The following is a 21,027-nucleotide window of genomic DNA, read 5'->3' as shown; positions in this document are numbered from 1 at the left end:
CAGGAGTCCATGAATTGCACATGATTTGCATTTGAATGTACCTGGGCAGAAGTAAATATGCATGCTTTGTTTAAAGGTTACTGTGGAAAATATACATACTAATTTTTAATGACAGAATACTGTGAGTGTATTTTCTAATCTGGACCAGTTATATACATCTTTGAGGACTACCAGAGAACAAGGCTATAAATGGAAATACCTCCACTGTGACTGGTTCTCTGAATCTAACTTCTTGCTGTGCAGTTTTATCATTATGGGGACCACACATTTTATAGAAAACAGGTATGAGTCTTTTAAGCAATGGCAACATTTGGATGTATTCACATTCCTGATACAAAAATTCTGTTCACAAATCCTTCAAAAAAGATTGGCACAGATAGATTTCTTGTATAGGTTTTTTTCACCTGGGTGAATAAATTGCCCTCATTAGACTTGGATTGTAGCATTAAAAGTCAAACAATTCTGACTGAACTTTGACCTCACTTTTTTCTGGGTTAAGGAGAAAAGTAATCTATAAAGATCCTGGATGTTTTTTGTTCCTTTGAAAGTCTCTGAATAGTTGATCAAATAAGTCTTGAAGCCCTTGATCCATTCAGTGTAGGGATGGCTGTCGCAGTCATATTTCTTGAGCATTTGCTGGCCAGTTGGTAAATGGGAAAGGTCATTCCACTGAAGCTATCCATGGAAAAAGCTTCCAACTGCAAACAAAGGCCTCTGCTCACCTCTGCTTCCTCTGAAGATTCAAACAAAGGTATTCAGTCCCCTGCTAAGCTTAAGAGTTTTAAGTATTTGAAAATTAATATTTTGCTAGCTGTTGAGAGTCGAACAGTAGCTTCAAACTTACAGAGAGTGGAGTATTGCTATGACTGAAGAGCTTTGAGGAGTTCCACATTTCCCTGCAGGCTGCAGTTGAAACCCCACTTCTGCTCAGTTCCCCTGCCATATACATGAGTTCTCTACTCTCTTCCTTGGTCTGGCTTTTGCCTGTATTCTGCAGCACCAGAGATACATTCATCTTGAGGGGCCTGTGGCATGTAGAACAGAGAAATAAATATTTTCTAGTTCCACTTCCTGTGAAATCCAGCTGTACTAAATAAGATTAGCTGGATATTTCAGTTTAAATGGTCAGAAGTGAGGTAGGCAACCATTTTATCAGTGGTTTAACAATAAAACTTGAAATAATATGGGTGTTGATGTTGTCATTAAACTTTATAGTCAAAACTCTGAGATTAATTGGAGAGAGTTCTCGCTTCTTCAAGAGCGACTCTTTCCAGCTCACTACATTGTAAATAATAAATAATAATTTTATTGAAGTGTTTAAACATCAACAATGTTTATGGCACAAAATAAAGACAGTCCAGGACTTGAAATGTTTCAGTGTAATCTTTAAAAAAAAAAAAAAAAGACAGAGTAGACCATATACAATGGGAGTTCCAGAAGACATAAAAGAAACGGATTCACATTCAGATGCTTTTCTTAAGAATAATAATGGTTAGAAATGTTTCTAACACCTAAGTTTAAACTCCACAGCAACTATGATGCTACCAACTGTCCCAAGTAAGACTAGATTAGTGTAACTTCAGTGGGTCATGGGTTATGCTTGAGAGGAATAAATGCCATGATATATATTTATATTATAAAATATATTAGTACCAGAGTCTACTCCATGTGAAGGAATGAATCAAAAGCAGGTTATGCTGTGATTTATCCACGTGGATTAATCAGAGGTAAACTGCAGACTGGATTTTCATATATATGAATGGTATGAATTGTGTTTTGCTTTCCTTTCCTATAGCAAGCTCCTTTTGCTATCAAGGACCCCATTCAGCAAAGCACTTCAGTATGGGTATGTCTACACTACAAAGTAGACTAGGAAAACCTCATTTTACAAGGATTAAGCCGAGTTCGAACTAGCTAGTTCGAATTAAGGGGTGTGTAGCCCCTTAATTCAAACTAGTGGGAGGCTAGCCCTCCCCAGGTTTCCCTGGTGGCCACTCTGGCCAACACCAGGGAAACTCGTCTGCCCCCCTCCCGGCCCCGGACCCCTTAAAGGGGCACGGGCTGGCTACGGTGCCCGTGCCAGGTGCAAGCCTGCCAGTACCCAGCCAGCAGACTCTGCACCTGGCACGGATCGAGCCAGCCACCCGATGCCCCCCAGCCCTCCCCCTCTTCCCGGGACCAGGCTGGCGGCTCCCGGGAGCTTGCCCGGGACTGCAAGAGGCGGGCACCCGCCTGAGCTAGTGCAGACATCGTGGACCTTGTCCACGATCTCCACACTAGGCACAGGAAAGTGGCCGTCTAGGGCAGGAGAGCTGCCAGCCTGGCCACCCAGGAGCAGGTGTGCAAGAGAATCAAGGGGGTCCGCTGAGACCCCCGACCCTGAGCCCTGAGCTTACAATGGCCGTCCTGGGTCAGATCAAAGGTCCATCTAGCCCAGTAGCCTGTCTGCCGACAGCGGCCAACCCTGGAGGGGATGAACCGAAGACAGTGACCAAGCCATTTGTTTCGTGCCATCCCTCTCCAGCCTTCCACAAACCTTGGGCAGGGACACCACTCCTACCCCCTGGCTAATACCACTCCATGGACCCAGCCTCCATGACTTGATCTCACTTCCCTTTAAACTCTGTTCTAGTTCTAGCCTTCACAGCCTCCTGCAGCAAGGAGTTCCACAGGTTGACTCTCTACTTTGTGAAGAACATCTTTCTGTTACTAGTTTGAAGCCTGCTACCCATTCCTTTCCTTTGGTGTCCTCTAGTCCTTCTTTATGGGAACTACTGAAGAACTTTTCTGTATGCACCCTCTCCACCCCACTCATGCTTTTAGAGACCTCTACCCTGTCCCCCCTCCGTCTCCTCTTTTCTAAGCTGAAAAGTCCCAGTCTCTTTAGCCTCTCTTCATATGGGACCTGTTCCCAACCCCTGATCATTTTAGTTGCCCTCCCCTCTCCCAGCCTCTCTCTTCCCCTCTCCCACCTCCTTTTCCCAGTCTCCCCCAGTTTTGTTCAATAAAGACAGATTCCATTTTGGAAGACACGTTATCTTTATTTTGTACATCAAGAAGAGGGGCTAGGGAAGGGTAAGTGGAAGGAGGTGAGGGAGGAATGGGGCACGAGTCCCCGATGGGGAGGACTGGGCTGGCTCTGCGGGCTTCTGGGGGTGGAAGCTCTCCTGCAGCCCCCCAATTGTCCCCTCTCCCCAGATGGCAGCCTGCGGCAAGTGCAGCCGGGCTGATGGCCGAGTGGTGTGATGTGCCCAGTGTTGGTAGTCTGGGCAATCCAAGCCAGGACTGCTTTGCAAGCGGGGCACCCCTGAGAACTGTCTGTCCGGGGTGGGGGTGGGGGTCGGGACCCTTTAAGCACAGCCCTCGGCTAGCCTGAGACAGCATCTCCACGCTCTAAGTTCTCCTCTGATGCCCTGCCGGCACTGCTTCCAGCCATCCTTAAGCCCGGTTCAGGGTCCACTTAATGTGGACATGCTAGTTCGAATTAGCAAAACGCTAATTCGAACTAGTTTTTTAGTCTGGATGCGTTAGTTCGAATTAGCTTAGTTCGAATTAACTAATTCGAATTAAGTTAGTTCGAATTAACGTTGTAGTGTAGACGTACCCTCAGTGATTACTTGCTGAAGTCTGGTTGACTACAATGGATCTTAAGCATCTACTGAAGTGGTTTGCTGAATCAGGGTCAGAATTCTCAGCTGCATTAGAACTAAACTGCTTTCCCTTAGTATTCTTTCTGGGCACATTTAACCTGGTGTAGCCAACAGTATCTTTACCCCCCTCATTTCTCTTTGAGGGGCTTTTATTTGGGCAAATGGAGGGGGTTGGCTTGTGTTTGTGAACTTTGTTCACGTTCTTCTTTGAATGCATTTATGAACATAAAAATATTGGGATATTTACTTTGCATGAGGAATTATAGCCTTACTATAGGGCTGTGTCTAGACTGCATCCCTTTTCCGTAAAAGGGATGCAGATTAGACACATCGCAATTGCAGATGAAGCGGGGATTTAAATCCCCCCGCTTGGAGCTTTGCCGGAAAAAAGCGCCAGTCTAGACTGGGATCTTTCGGAAAATAAAGCCTTTTCTGAAAGATCCCTTATTCCTCTTAAAATAAGGTTTTACAATTTGCTTTCCGTTTTTTAATATTAATATTTTGGGAGACAACACATTCATTTGCATATAGATTACATAATCAGATATAACCACTTTCATTTCCTAGCAGCCTGGATTGGATTTGAACCAACAGCCTAAGACTGGTTTACATGCAGCTACAAACTTTAAGCTTTGGGCTGGCATTTTCAAAACCATTTCTGGGATTTGAATCATCTCTTTCCCATTAACATGCATATGATTTGGACATCCTTGCATACACAAGGAAATTGACCACACCCTACACAGACTCTCTCTATCCTGAAATAAGAGACTTTATGCCAGAATAATTTCTCTGCTTTGTAATTATTCTGGAATATAATCACTTTTATTCATGATAAGAAAATGTCTACATGTAAAATTATTCTGGAATAATTAAATTGTACCAGAATAATTATTCCAGAATAGCTATAACAGTCCGTTTCCTCTTGTTAGACAGGACCTTAGTCTTCACACGCTTTCAGCTGGTTTCTCTGATTAAATGGTTTTTCTTCTTGCTCGTACAAGCCCATACTTTTAAATGAATATAAATATAAATTAAAACTGCAAATGACATTGCACTCACAAAAAATGTGAGCCAGTTTACTACAATTTGATGATCATCCTGAAACACTTCTTACTAAATATATCCTAATCTCAGTGATTCAACATGGTGACTCTGCCCTTTCCAATATGTAGCAATTATGCATCTCAGATTGCATATCGAGTGAAGTGAAGAAAGAAGAAATTCCACATACCAGACCGACAGGATTTACTTCAATCAAAAAATCCTGGCAAAAAGCTATAAAAGTCATTTCATGTTTTTAAAACTTTCAGGCTTTCCATAACAGTTTCCCTCAGGATACGAAAATTATGCTTTTTATATATTGACAGGCAACAAGGAAAAGTACTGGAGAAGGCCGTCAATACATTAAAACCTCCACAGGAAGTAGTAGGTATGGCACAGACTCCTGATGGTACTACTAATAGTCCATGCTGACGAAGACCATAAAATTCTCTTTAAATTAGGAATCCTCTATGATCAAATGACAAACACACTAGACCCTCAGATGACCCTTCCTTGCAATAATATGATAGAGAGTTCTGAATATTTCAGGAGTGTTGCCACATTTAAGTCATATGTCATCATCTGATGTGCCAGTACAAACAGAATAATTACATATTGACTCTGGAGATTCAGGTCAGAAAACTGGAGTGCCAGGGTTCCAGGCCAAAAGTCAGAAGAACTGCTACTGGATTATTCAAACCAAATGCACGAATGTAAATGTTAATGAAAATTTCACATGGTGAGTCAGTGCAGAAGCAAACTATAAACTTGGTCTATTCCAAATAGGTATTGTTCATTGTTGTTTGAAGTGTTGTTATAGCTATGTTGGTCCCAACTTCTCTCTCTGTTTATGAATAAACACAGCTAAGATGAAACATTATTACCAATGTTTATTAATTTCATTAACTCTCCAGATTTCTATAACACATAATGGTACAGTAATATCTAAGCATACTTTCTTAGAGAATATTTTCCATTCCTAGCCACTGACACAATATCTTCCATTCCTAGCCACTTTGCAATGACCACGGTGGCAATATGGTGATGGCACAGTCTCAGAACTAGAGTTCTATCCGTGTGTTAAAGTTCAGATTCTTAGTCCATGCTCCGGGCTCTGTACTCACAAGCAAGTTAAATACAACATTTTATTTCTGAAGTGAGAGGCAGCAGAGTCCAGCAGCTTGGTGATCTGGCATAGCTCTGCCCAACATGTATTCAGTTCTTTTTGAAGTGGTATTCAGATTGTACCAAGTCTCCCAGACTAATTTGTTTAGTCTGTTATGAGACATATTTTTCTTCATTGTATATTGATTGCACTAATCTAACTCTGGTTGTATGTGCTATTTTTTAGAGACTTCCAACTGTTACAGTGACACTCTGCCAGTTTAAAAAAAAATATGCCATCACAGTTAATGCCTTTGTTGGTAGTTATAACAGGGGAAGAAAATACTGGCTGGAAAAAGAAGCTGAACCCCTAGAGAAGTTCCCAGAGCCAGGCTTTGAAGTTTCCTAAATCTCATGGCTCCATAGCTGCTGTTTAATATGTGGGGCCAAGAAATATGAAAGAGAATTTTAGACTGTTTCTAACCATTTTCCTTGTGAAAAGGACCTTGAAAATACAGCACCCTGCAAGTGAGTCACTAAGGTTGAAAGCTTGGTACTGATTTTTCCAATAACTAAACAAGTTATATATAGTTCTCTGACATCCAGAATTGGCCCCAAGGCTAAAAACAAGCAAACAAATAAACCCAGTTTCAGATCACTTGATTATTGTGAAGACTGCAGATCCAGCTCATATTTTGTAGGGGGCAAAGCAACTCACACTACCACTGATAGCACTAGATTACCGCAGGCTCCCTAGTGAGCAGCCAGTGGGACAGATGGCCACAGGAAGAGCCGTGGCTCAGTTGCATGCAAGATAGTCTGGCCTGGCAGAGAACCAAGGGAGTAGGAAACTCTGACAAACTCCCTCTCTGGCATGTCACCAAGTCACACATGTCAAAACTTTCAAAGTTGGGTCTCTAAAGTTAGGCACCTGCATCTAGAACAGTACTACAGTATTCAGTGTGAGTAAGGATGCCAGAAATGAGCCCCATATTTGTTTCTCTTCCAGTCTGTCAGCTATTTTGGAGCAAGTCCAAGTTCACATGCTGTCAGTGAGCCTCCAGAAAGAGACAGAAATATCACTATCCTTTGGGCTGCTGCCTGCTGGGTGAGAACAGGATTGCTCGGTGTCATACTTTTCTTCAGCAGACATGACATTGCTGGGAAAAGAAGTTTTCTTTCCCTAGCATGTTTGGTTAATTAATATTGGCCAGCTCTACACTAGCAAAACTTCCTTGTCCCAAGTCACAGTTACCCCATGGTGACAGCTGCGGACAGCTGATGGATTTTCTTCTATTGTAAAAGAGAGTTAGGTAACAGAACATATTTTGTTCAGTAATATCAAAACTAGTACAGAGTGAGTCATTCATCTGAAGAAGTGGGCTGTGCCCATGAAAGCTCATTCCATCTACATGTTTTGTCAGTCTCTAAGGTGCTGCAAGACTATTTGTTGCTTTTTAAGTTTTTTCTACCTCAAAGTAGTTCTACATAAAAGAACAATAGGTTATAACTCTTTTACATTTTCCCGCTTTGGCGAAAGCGACAAAAGAATAGAAGGCAGTTTGCTGCCAGTTGGAATCATATGTGGGGAATAGATGAGTGTGGTGATGGAAAGCAGTATAAAACCCTGTAATTGTAATAGAAGGAGTTAAATGGGACTGAAGCATCCTTGTGCTGGCCCTCTGCCCAGGATGAATATCACCATTACAGAAATAAGATGCATAGTGCAAATGGAAAAATATGTGAAATTTTCAGAAAATAGAATGGGTTTGTTTTTCTCTTTGCATCTTATAGTGATGGCCATGCATAGTTACTTGGAGTGCATGAAATATTACTCAAAATTTGAGTTAGATACTACTGTTACGAATTTGAAAACATAATAATTTTTGCAGGGGGATAAATGTTATGTAGTGACAGGCAGCTTTAGAATTTGAATTTTGACATTTTCATCGCAAAACCAGACCTTAAATTGAAAATCCTGAGAAAGCAAATCCTGAGTAGAATGTCATTCAAAATGAAACGGCCAAAACATTTGTGCAAAAGTGTCTTGACCAGTTTTATAACACTTTTGTGCTGTTAGGTATTGTTCGAGCAAAGCATGTAGGCAAGTGAGTAATTTTAAGCTACCAACTTACTGAAGTGCTTTAATAGATCAGAGGCCTTTCTTACTGTCTTTTTAAAATCCACATATTCAATGCAGGCTGTCTGAAATTTGTCTTCCACCAAAGCTACATGAAATATTCCCCACGAAGCTCAGAATCTTGGGAAATAAGCCTTTCAGAGCTGGTTATGTACAGAGGTTTGTCTTGATCTAGCTAGAAAGGTGGTTTTAAGAATGTGTTAGCTATCAATTTCTAAGAAAGGGCTTAGAAATACAGTTATTTTATCACTTTAACTGTGGATATCCATGGAAATTTGCATATCTTCTTCCGATCACACTTTCAAAAGCGGAGCTTTTTTTTTCGGTGAAACCCCGCCCCCATTTCTCAAAAAGCTGCATAAACCTTCTTTTTTAAGGAAGAGTGGCTTTTTGACAAAGGGGACTCCACTTTCGAAAGTGTGATTGGAAGAAGATACGCAAAATTCCCACGGAATTTTGCATATCCTCTTTCGACCATTCAGCGTAGTCTAGGTACGCCCAGTGAAATCCCATTACCCCAGCAATTTGAAGTTCATGTACAGTTCTGATGTCTCTCCAAAGTGTCACTTAGCGTATTTATTGATAGAAAGTTTATGCAAATGTATCTCTCTATCTGTAACTGCTCTTTCTTCTAGTCACAAACAGATGGCAGCAGGGAGCTCCTTTCTGTATGGAGCTTGTATCTATCTGGAGTTTTACATATTCAACTTATTTTTTTGGCTGCTTTTTTGCTTGTTTACCAACCGATTATAGTAGCAAGCTCTCTACCCTCTATAACTTCAGGCCAAAGGGTCTATAGCAGGAGTGGGGAACCTAAGGCTTGCCTGGATCTGGCCCCTGTGGCCTGGGACTCCCTCCAGCATTGGGGAGCCTGCACTGAGACTCCAGCCCCCCTGCCGTCCTACTGTGGGGCTGGAGCACACAAAATCTACTAATTTGGGCCTCCTTAGGCTCTGGTGTGCAAGTGGAATGTGGCCCACATTGCCAGGAGTGGCTGTTTACCTGGAAATGCCACCCCTGGAAATGTGCCTCCCCAAGCATGTGCTTGATTTGCTGGTGCCTAGAGCCAGCCCTGAATGTGGGAAGTGTCTTTCTCCTCTGTTGGGGGCCATGTTGGTGAGGGGCTTTATATTTGCTTCTCATTTGTGTGTGGCCCCCAACTGATTTTTCTGTGGGTTATTGGCCCCCGACCCAAAAAGAGTTTCTCCACCCCAGTCTACAAGTAAAGAGGTGATTATACAGGAATCAGTTATACTGGCATATGGCATCTTTGTACCTACATAACTTCATGGACATGAATTATTTTAAAAAAAAATATATATCTCCTAATCAAAATAGTAAAATTGCAACAAAAATTGCAGTAGACCGGGCAGGAAGGCCTCCCCCCTTCCTCTCACACACGTTGTGCAGGACACAACATGCAGCCACCACATGTGGAATGTTGTGCTCCCTGAGGTCCAGGTAGGTGAGGAGTCATCTAAAATGTGCCTTCAGGCAGCCGAAGGCACCCTCGACCACCATGCGGGCCCTGCTCAGCCTGGCATTAAATGCCTGTTGTAAGGGGTTGAGGTGGCCGGTGTAGGGCTTCATGAGCCATGGCTGCAGGAGATAGGCCGCATCCCCCAGCAGGCACACTGGCATGTCCATGTCCCCGACCCTAATGTGGCAGTCAGGGAAGAAAGTCCTGGCTTGCAGCTTCTGGCAGATGCTAGAGTTCCTGAACACACATGTGTCGTGTGCTTTCCCCGACCACCCAACATTTATGTCCATAAATTGGTGCTGGTGGTCGGTCACAGCCTGCAGGACCACCGAAAAGTATCCCTTGCGGTTACTGTACATTGAGGCCCAGTGGTCTGAGGCAGAGATAGGGATGTGTGTCCCATCAATAGCCCCCGTGCAGTTGGGGAAGCCCAGAGCACCAAACCCCTCAATGATGGCATCCACATCTGCAAGGCAGATGACTGCACAGCAGGATGCTGTTTATTGCCCTGACCACCTGAAGAAGGAGACAGACAAACCAAGAATCACAGGGGTGCCAGAGTGCCTGAGAGTTCCGCTTCTCCCCCCTCCTACTTTCCCTCCCCCCACTCACCAGGAGCAACCCCCTGCAATCACAGCCACCCCAGGCAGGGCTTTGTGCAGGTGAGACAAAACAAACCCTCCTGGGGAGGGGACTTGCACCATTCCTACCGCCACCCCCCATTTCCCTAGGGAAGCCCATTCCCTCCTTCCACCCCCCTCCTGGGACAGTAGCCCGAGAATGGCATACCTGCCTGAGCAGGGCCCCGACAGTAGATCTCCCCACACCGAACTGGCTCCCCATGGATCGGTAGCTGTCCAGCGTGGAGAGTTTCCAGAGGGCGATGGTGACACACTTCTGGAGGGGAATGGCGGGTCTCATGTGCATGTCCTGTCACCTCAGGGCAGGGGCGAGCCACTCACGTGGCTCAAGGAAGGTACCTTTCATTCTGATGTTCCAGAGCCATTGTTGGTCTCCCAGCGCTCCAGAATGATGTGGTCCCACCATACTGCACTGGTGTCCAGACGCCACTCCCCCACATACCCAAGGAGGGTCTCCAAGAATCCCTGGGGGTTGGGTTCCTGCAAAGCCTGGGAGTCAGCCTGCAGAAAGTGCTGCATGACTTGCAGCAAAAGCTCCAAGAGCTGAAGACTGGCCGGAGGCAGCTCCTGCACCATAGCAGAGAGTGCTGTGGTGTCCTGAGTCAGAGCAACCAGAACAAGAAGAGAGGTAGGCAAGCAAGTAGGGAAACCTGAGAAACGGCTGTCCAGGGGGGTCCCTTTAAGCAGATAGCCTCAGGCAGCAGCCACACGAGGTAACTACTGACCTAATGCCCTGTCTGAACTGGTTCCAGGTGGCCTTAAATGCGATTTAGTGTCCAATCAGTGTGGATGCACTATTTCAAAATAGCTAAGCTCTATTTCGAAACGCTTTTTGTGTGTAGACGTGCTACTTCGAAATAAGCTATGCCGGAATCTCTCTTCTGGAATACCTTATTCTGAAATAACGCTGCTATATACACATAGCCTAATATGACATAGGGAAGGATCTTCAAACGTTTCTCACGATTCATCTGCACAGTGAGTATAAAGCCTAGCCATTGTTAAACTGAGCCCCATAGTAGGACCCTGACACTTTTGTTACATTGTATCGGAAGGAAGTGACTTTTTTCTCTATGCTTTCATCCTTGGAATTTCCTACTGGTGGAAGAACTGAGGTGAATTTACAAAAACTGCGCCTTATCTTTGGCAGCGTGGCAGTACTTTTGTAATGGCTTTCTGTTTGGGGCTTGCATTTTGGAACCATGTTTAAAGTGCTTGACAAGAACAGCTCACACATCACCCTTTTGCTGCATCCCCTTTTTTCCAGACAGATGTCTGTGCCCCACATCTCTGATTCCTCTACTCCAGTCATGTCTCTCCTAGCAGCTTCCCGTTGCTTGTTATGCCACTTTTCAGCTCAGCACAGCTCATAGACAGCCTTAGTTTCTTTCCTAACCTAAAAGGGTACTACTGCAGCTGCTATATTGTCATGTTATCCAGTCCTCAGGGTCCTCCTGCCCCCCTGCCTCCCTTTACCACACCTGCCACAGAGTCTTTGTTCTCCTGGCTGCATCTCCAAAATTGGGTTCCTCTAATTGTGTTGGCACCTGAGTCACCAAGGTGGGACAGCCAAAGAAGCAGGTATCTAAAATTAATAGATATTTTAAAAATTAAAATTGAAATCCAGTCCACAGGTGAAATCCTCACCACTGAAGTCTATGGGAGTTTGGTCAATGTTTTCAGTATACCGGGATTTCACCACAGATCTTCTTACCAACCATGACAACTCTTACAGAGCTCATAGCTTATCCCCCAACCCTAGCTATTTTGCGCTGTTGACAATTTTCCCCTCCTGCCCATTTCTTGTTACCTATTTTACATCTGTAGACCATTATGAATCATTTTTATTGTGGCTCTGTCAGTCATTCTCAGTGAAGTCATTTTGCTCTTAGCACAGCAACCACGTACAGTGTGTTGCTGCCTGCCTTAGGAGTCAAGCGGTATAGCAACATAGAGTTCCAGTAGAACAGCTGCCCTGCTAGTGACTGACTGACACAATGTGGAGCAGCAGCAGCAGCAGCAATGATACTGTCTGTATGAAATAAAAATGTTAAGCCTACAGGTGGAGGCTGCATTGAAGGCTTTGTCTGGGGCCCTTACTTAAGGACTATTAAGTATTGAGGTCAACTGGAGGGAGGAGAGTGCAGCAGTTGAATAGGCTGCATGAATGGCACATTTGTCCATGGGATAACATGCTGGGAGACAGAGCATCATGTGGGGCCACCATAATATGCTGACAATTGTGATTTATATTAAAAATCATGTAAAAGTCTCATAGACTCATAGACTTTAAGGTCAGAAGGGACCATTATGATCATCTAGTCTGACCCCCTGCACAATGCAGGCCACAAAATCTCACCCACCCCTCCTAGAATAATCCTCTCACCTATATCTCAGATATTGAAGCCTTCAAATACTTTGAAGACCCCAAGATGCAGAGAATCCTCCAGCTGTGATCTGTATCCCATGCTACAAAGAAAGGCGAAAATCCTCCAGGGCCTCTGCCAATCTACCCTGGAGGAAAATTCCTTCCCGACCCCAAATATGGCAATCAGCTAAACCCTGAGCATGTGGGCAAGACTCATCAGCCAGACACCCAGAAAGTTCTCTATAGTAACTCCTATCATCCCTCCATTGACCTATTTCCCACTGATAATGAATGGTCAATTAGTTACCAAGATCATGTTATCTCATCAAACCATCTCCTTCATAAACCCATCTAGTTTAATCTTGAAACCAGATAGATCTTTTGCCCCCACTACTTCCCTTGGAAGGCCGTTCCAGAACCTCACTCCTCTAACGGTTAGAAACCTTCGTCTAATCTCAAGTCTAAACTTCCTACTAGCCAGCTTCTATCCATTTGTTCTTGTGTCCACATTGGTATTAAACTTAAATAATTCCTCTCCCTCCCTGGTATTTATCCCTCTAATATATTTAAAAAGTGCAATCATGTCTCCCCTCAGCCTTCTTTTGGTTAAAGTAAACAAGCCAAGCTCCTTGAGTCTCCTTTCATAAGACAGGTTTTCCATTCCTCGGATCATCCTAGTGGCCCTTCTTTGTACCTGTTCCAGTTTGAATTCATCCTTCTTATACATGGGAGACCAGAACTGCACACAGTATTCCAAATGGGGTCTCACCAATGCCTTGTATAATGGCACTAACACCTCCTTATCCCTACTGGAAATACCTTGCCTAATACATCCCAAGATCGTATTAGCCTTTTTCATGGCCATGTCACAATGGCGGCTCATAGTCATTCTATAATCAACCAGGACTCCGAGGTCCTTCTCCTCCTCCGTTACTTCCAACTGATGTGTCCCCAGCTTATAACTAAAATTCTTGTTATTAATCCCTAAATGCATAACCTTACACTTCTCACTATTAAATTTCATCCTATTGCTATCACTCCAATTTACAAGATCATTCAGATCTTCCTGTATGATATCCCGATCCTTTTCTGAATTGGCAATAACTCCCAACTTTGTGTCATCCGCAAATTTTATTAGAACACTTCCACTTTTGGTGCCAAGATCAGCAATAAAAAGATTAAATAAAATTGGCCCCAAAACTGATCCCTTAGGAACTCTGCTAGTAACCTTCCTCCAACCTGACAGTTCACCTTTCAATATGACCCACTGTAGTCTCCCCTTTAACCAGTTGCTTATCCACCTCTCAACTTTCATATTAATCCCTATCTTTTCCAATTTAACCAATAATTCCCCATGTGGTACTGTATCAAATGCCTTACTAAAGTCGAGGTAGATTAGATCCACTGCATTTCCTTTATCTAAAAAATCTGTTACTTTCTCAAAGAAGGAGATCAGGTTGGTTTGGCACGATCTACCTTTTGTAAAACCATGTTGTAATTTGTCCCAATTGCCATTAGCCTCAATGTCTCTAACTACTTTCTCCTTCAAAAATTTTTCAGGATCTTACATACTACAGAAGTCAAACTAACAGGCCTATAGTTACCCGGGTCACTTTTTTTCCCTTTCTTAAAAATCGGAACTATATTAGCAATTCTCCAGTCAAATGGTACAACCCCTGAGTTTAGAGATTTATTAAAAAATTTTGCTAATGGACTTGCAAGTTCATGTGCCAGTTCCTTTAATATTCTTGGATGAAGATTATCTGGGCCCCCCGATTTACTCCCATTAAGCTGTTCAAGTTTGGCTTTTACCTCGGATATGGTAATATCTACCTCCTTATCTTTAGTCCCATTTGTTAACTTATCATTATCCCTAAGCTCTTCATTAGCCTCATTAAAGACTGAAGCAAAGTATTTGTTCAAATATTGGGCCATTCCTAGATTATCCTTAACCTCCACTCCATCCTTAGTAATTAGCGGTCCTACTTCTTCTTTTTTTGTTTTTTTCCTATTTATATGGCTATAAAACCTTTTACTATTGGTTTTAATTCCCTTTACTATTGGTTTTAATTCAAAGTCAATTGAATATGCATCAACCCTTTGGCTACTAGGAACTGAGACCCCAGTATTTTGTGGAGGTTCTTTAACAGAATTGTACCTTGTGCCATTGTGAATGCCAGCAGCTGTTCAGTGAGCTGAGAAACAGCTAAACGGAGTGATGCATAACTGACCGTGCCCAGTAGGCCAGCTAAACTGCAAAGCCCTCTTTGCCTACTGCAAAGTATTAGTAACACCAAAAACTAGACTTCACTGGGAAAAAAGTTCCCCATGGATTTTAAGCATTGTTAAACCTGTTTAACTAGGATTGCCAGAGTGTTGAAACAAAAGTACCAATCACTCGCCCCCGCCCCTAAAAAAAAAAACACCAGGAAAAAATTCTGTTGAAGAAAAAAAGGGGGGGAGACCAAACTTGTTGAGAAGGGAAAAAAAGGACTCCAAGACTTATTAAGCAAAAAAAAAAAAAAAAAAAAAAAAAATTAAAATAAAACATCATTAAAACATCATGTCCCCTTTAAGAATGAGTGCAGGGATAGGAACAGTGGCGAGGTTAAGCACTAAGACCCAGGGGAGTCATTGCTTCCTCTTGGTCTTTTTGCTGGCAGCCATTTTGTGCCAGCAGCTTCGCGGAACCAGGTAAGCATGGGGCCTGGGGTTGGAGGTGTTGGCGGTTCGGGGGAGGCTGGGCGCTGAGTGTTTGTAGGGTTGCCAGGTGCCCGGCATTTTCATCTCCTGGCTGGGGAAAAAATAAGAAAATACCGGGCATCTTAGGTGTCCGTTTTTTTCTCAATTTTTTTTACCAGACAGGAGGCAAAAATACCAGACTGTCTGGGTGAATACTGGACACCTGGCAACCCTATGTTTAACTGAAAGAATTTTCAAGCAAATGGGAGCCACTTTGTAGAGCAGAGTCTAGAGGCCTGGACCCATACAACAGATCCAATTGCTTTTAAAAACTGTTTCACATTTGTGGAAGTATTGCTCTAGTTTAGACAATGCACCCTTTTCCCCCACACACATTCTGGCTGTATTTACAGTAGGGTTTTCTTTAGGTAATAATTGCAAAGACATTGCTCTATCTGAGCCCTGTCTCCATTACAGCATCCCCAGGTACTACTACCAGTATAGCTATACGCATTTGGAATTATGGGTCCAAAAAATTTCTGTGTGGACAAAGTCTTATTGACTTCAGTGTGTGTTACTCATAGGATTAAGGATTTTCCTATAAGGAAAGTAGGATTAAGGATTCAATTTCAATCTGAATTTATACCCATCAAGAGTTATTTTTTTCAGAATATTTTCTTCACCAGTTGTAGAGAGATCTGGATGGCTATCAAAGGAGAAATCCGAAGATATTATTCTGTGATTTACTGCCATTAAAATGTTGAGCAGATTAGCCAGAAATAGTATTAGTATAAGCAAATTAGAGGCGAATGTGAGGTAACATTTGTTCACAGCACAAGTTTCTTCCTTTAATACCTTTGAAATAAACTCATTGCCGTTTTCTTTTGCACTCCTTGTAAGTTGATTAATTCATTGTTTGCAGATTCATAGTTTCTACAAAGACAACTAATGTAAGACAGCTTGACAGTGCTGGAGCTTTGTATTTACCTGCAAAAGCCACAACTTTTAATGTCATACTTATGTGTGAAAAGTCACCTTCTATGCAAAACATTCGACCTCTCTTTGTTCTGATGCAGGTGTGGGTTAAGTATTTAACTAATAGGCGTAAGTAAAACTTCACACTACTCAATGCTTTTGTGAAGACTGGTGAAATCCAGTTTAGATACAGGCTATCAAATAAAAATAGCTTTTGGTTCAGTCCTACTATGCTTAATTAATAAGCTTATATTGTCATGCTACTATATAAATCACTGGAAACCTATCTTCAGTTCTTCTGGTCACCCTATGTCAGGAACAGAAGGAATTAGGAAAGGAGCATGGAGAGACTAGAGCCTGAAAAGACTTGAGTCTGGTCTATATTTAAAAAATTAGTTTGACCTAGCTATATTGCTCAAGGGAATGAAAAATTCTTGTGAGTGCCAAAGTTAAGATGACCCTATCCCCTAATGCAGACACAGCTAACTTCCACTGACCTACCTACCACTCCTCTGTTAGGTTATTAACTACAAGGAGAAAAAACCCTTCCATAGCTGTAGAAAGCATTTACACCCGTAGTTCTCAAACTGTAGGTCAGGACCCCAAAGTCGCTTGGGTCCTCATTGTACTGGGGTCACCAGCACTGGCATTCAACTTTTTGGGACCCATAGCCAATGCCCCAGCCCCACTACCCAGGACAAGATAAAACTTGAGCCGCACTGCCTGGGGCCAAAGCCCAAGAGCTTCAATTGTGGATGACTGGGCTTAGGCTTTTGGCTTTAACCCCCCTCTGCTCAGGTGGTGGGAGCAAACTGAGTGAGTTCCTGAATGGATCTGTCCTGAGTCCAGTTTTATTCAATATCATCATTAATTATTTGGATTATGGCAGAGAGGATGCAGTTATAAAGTTTGCAGATGATACCAAGCTGGGAGAGGTTGCAAGTGCTTTGGAAGACAGTTCAAATTCAAAATGACTTTTACAAACTGGAGAAATTATCTGACATAAATAGGATGACGTTCAATAAGGACAAATGCAAAGAACTACCTTTTAGAAGGAACTGCATGAATTAAAAAGTGGGAAATGACTGCCTAGGAAGGAGTACTGAAAAAAAAAATCTGGATGTTATCGTGGATCAGAAATTAAATATGATTAAACAATGTAATACTGTTGGGAAAAAAGTGAACATATTTTAAGATAAAATAACAAGCTAGTCTGCCCCACGAAAGCTCTTCACCTAATAAACTATCTTGTTAGTCTTTAAAGTGCTACATGACTGCTTTTTTTGTTTTACCAAGATCAGACTAACACAGCTACCTCTCTGTAACTATATTTTAAGATGTATTAGCAAAAATTTAGTAAGCAAGACATGAGAAATAAATATTCCACTCTACTCAGCACTGACAAACTCTCAACTGGAGTACTGTGTCCAGTTTTGGGCACCACACTTCAGAAAAGATGTGGACAAATTGGAGAAAGTCCAGAGGAGAACAACAAGAATGATTAAAGGTCTAAAAACCAGCAACTGTGAGAAAAGGTTGAAAAAACTGGATTTGTTTAGTCTGGAGAGGAGAGGAGAAACATGGTGATAACCATTATCCAATACAGAAAAGGTTGTTATAAAGAGGAAGGTGATAAACTGTTCTCTTTGACCTCTCAAGGTACATTTCTATTTCTATGATTCTATCACTGTAAGACTTTGCACTATCTTGATAATTTAAGTTGTATGCCTTTCTTCAGTAGTTAGATTAGCATATTTGCAAGTTCTTCAAAGTATTTTCCCCATCTTGCTAATATCTCTTATCTTTCCTTTTTTGAATTTGAGCCAATTGCTCTTCTTGTTGCTGACTTCTTTCAAGTACTGGATATCTTGGTATTAACAGAAGTGCTGTCAGATTAGGAAATAAAGAGCCAGGTTCAAATGTATGTCATCTACATATTTGTGGCATTAGCATATCAGTCTGTGGCATCTCACAATCTGTGTGTTTACTTAGACTACAAGGTGATTTCCTTAAAATCTGATAGATAGCTGGCTGGTTTGAAGCTAACATGAGCCTTGTCTGTGGGTAGAATTTTCAGCACAAGTGAAGCAAAAGACATGAATAGACTAATCTCATGCTTAAAGTTAGGCACATGTGTAAATTACTAATTAGAATCCTAGAAAGTGAGCAGCAGAGAGTTCCACAGAAAGATAAGCTGATCGTTTTAAAGAGGTTGAGTGTATTTCAGAAATACATGGTGCATTAAATCAATAACACCATACCTGAATTCTAGCTTTGTGTACTCTTTATTCATGAAAAATTTGAGCTGCTTTGTTTTGTCTTCAAGAAACATCATACCAACAACTTCAGAGGTGGGAAAAAATCAAGACTTTCACAAAAATATATGGAAAGTAATAACTAAATAGAAGTCTGATCTTACCACCTTTTGAGATTGTTTACAAATGTTCAAGACAGTTACTAGCTTTTCTATCTATCAGTTGAAAAGGGCACCTATTATAACCTCTACTAGAATTGAGTGAGTAATTCACAATGAATCATGAATGTTAGCCTGTTTTCTACTCATTGACTTTCCGTGAACAGATTGCTATTTCCTCTAGTTATTTTCTATTCAAAATTATTCTGTGATTTTTTTTGTGCATTTGTAATGTGATCTGATATTTATTCAAACTGCATTGGCTGCTTGTTATTGCTCAGTCAGTTATTGCTAAGTCATGTGGTTTGTGCGAGGAGCTGGTTTTTAAATTGGCTCCCCTCGCAGACCAGCTCCCACCTGCCACCCCGCCCTGCTGCATCTGATATAGAGGCAGCAGCACAGGTTGGCAGGGGTTCCCTGGGAGTGAGGCTGGGAGTGGACTGGCTGCTGGCCCCACCCCCAGAGACTATCGAGTAGTCATGTAACTGATAAGATTTCATGCAGTTACACGACTATTCAATTACACAATATCTGACATCTCTAGTACATACGCCTGGTTGAGAACCATGACAATACCATGACTCATGCTAACTTGTGACAATGCACATCATAAGTGCAGACAAAACAAAGGTGACATCCAGAGCTGTCCCCTCCATATGACAGTTTGAGGCAACTGCCCTGGGAGATGCAGAAGTACAGGGTCAAGAGTTGCCAGGGGATTAGCAGGAGCCTCGCGCTAGCATCAGGGGTCAGGCCCCCCCCTGCACATGCTGATGGTGGCGGGAAGCAGAGTGACCAGCTCTCAGCTCCCTCTGTTCTGCCAGCTCCCAGTATCACTTAGGAGAAGTGGTGGAATGGGGCCAGGCAAGCCCACCAATGGCGGAGGGGAGCAAAAGGAGCAACTGTCCTGGAGCCTGGTGATTCAAAAGGGCCCAGGGCTCACAGACACTGCTACTGTTGGAGCCCTGGGCCACACACTCCAGGCAGTGCTAATGGGTTGGCTGGAGGAGGTTAGCACCAACCCCGGCCCTTTTGCCCATGGCTTCACCACTTCTGGGAGCCTAGTGCAGCCCACCCTGGGGCCTGGCAAGTCTGTTGGCCACCTTGGGAGCAGGGAGGAAGCACAACAGGGGCAAAAAGAGGCAGGGTGGAACAGAGACAGGGGTTTGGGAAAGGGTGGAGTGGGGGCGGGCTGTAGTTGGAGCAGGTGCAAGAAGGGGTGGCAGTGGGGCCTGTGGTGGGAAGGACGGCTGGTGATATCTCTCACTCTACTGCCATGCATGCCCCATGCTATAAAACAGGGGTGAGAAACCTCAGGTCCAGGGTTCAGATCAGCCTCTGGCTTGCCTGGATCCAGCCCCTGAAGCTCAGGACCCATCCATCAGCACTGGGGAGACCACACTGTGCGACCCGCAACTGATTTTTCTATGGGTCAGTGGCCCCTGGCCCCAAAAAGTTTCCCCACCCCTGCTATGAAATGTTGCCACTTCAGTTGCATAACATTACCATGCATACTTGTCAAGAATAGTATATTGCTCAGCTATAAAATTCAGTGTATGGAAGCAACCTATTTATCTGATGTAGAAAATGATGAAGAGTTGCTAGACTGCTTTATAAGCAACATCTGGGAAAGTTGCTTGTAACCCCATTGCAGACAGTTCCCTTTCCATTGTGTTTGCTTGCACATGGTATTGTAAGGCAATTACAACAAAAGTTTACTCATTTTGCTCATCCCAGAAGTATGAAGTTTCAAAAACGTGTGCCAAACTTAGACTCTTGCTGTAGTTCTTTTTACCCATGTTTTGGAGTTTCATGTTGCTGACTAGAGGAAAATGGATATTGTTTTACATTACATTCTGTGACAGAGTATTGGAGCAATTTAACTGGCTCAGATGAGAATATTATTTTGTGTTTTGTTGTAATCTGTTAGTTTAAAGACTCTAAATCCTTCAGGGGGTGTCACAAATCCACACAATGTCCCTGAGTGCGAGATTTTTACAGTAAATTGTATCTCTGATTGAGCTGACAGATGTGAAAAAAACACATGGAGCCAGAGAACTCCCTAGTAACTACACAGCTGTGGACACTGAAGAGAGCAAGTTATCTTGGCTAAATTCAGCATTAATTTATGCTCAGAACTTTCCTTCCAGGCCTGCATTTTCTGATGGTATAATGCATCCTAGTGTTATTTTGGGCTGACTCCACGCACTTTGATCAAACTTCATCTCCATTTGTGGCCTCTTCCACCACAAAGGCATAAGACATTCAGATTTCAAGCAGCTGCCTTTCCTGGAGCAGCGGCACAAAGTAGCAGATCCCCATATAGGTGCACAAGCAACAGCAAGCCACTAAATGTATTAATAAAGCCAAACTTCAGGGATTCACAATATCACATGTCTGGAAGGCAACTTTATTAACGCCCATTAGCTCCTGTTGTTGGCCACAAAAGCCCAAAGACCTTTCCTTTTTTTTCTCTTCACCATCTGTCCCTTTTCTTCTGCAGGAAACTGTAACCAGATTTTCTCTCTCT

The sequence above is a fragment of the Pelodiscus sinensis genome, chromosome 4 (assembly GCF_052426305.1).
Source record: "Pelodiscus sinensis isolate ZL-2025 chromosome 4, ASM5242630v1, whole genome shotgun sequence".
NCBI lineage: Eukaryota > Metazoa > Chordata > Testudines > Trionychidae > Pelodiscus > Pelodiscus sinensis.
This window is presented reverse-complemented; position numbering follows the sequence as displayed.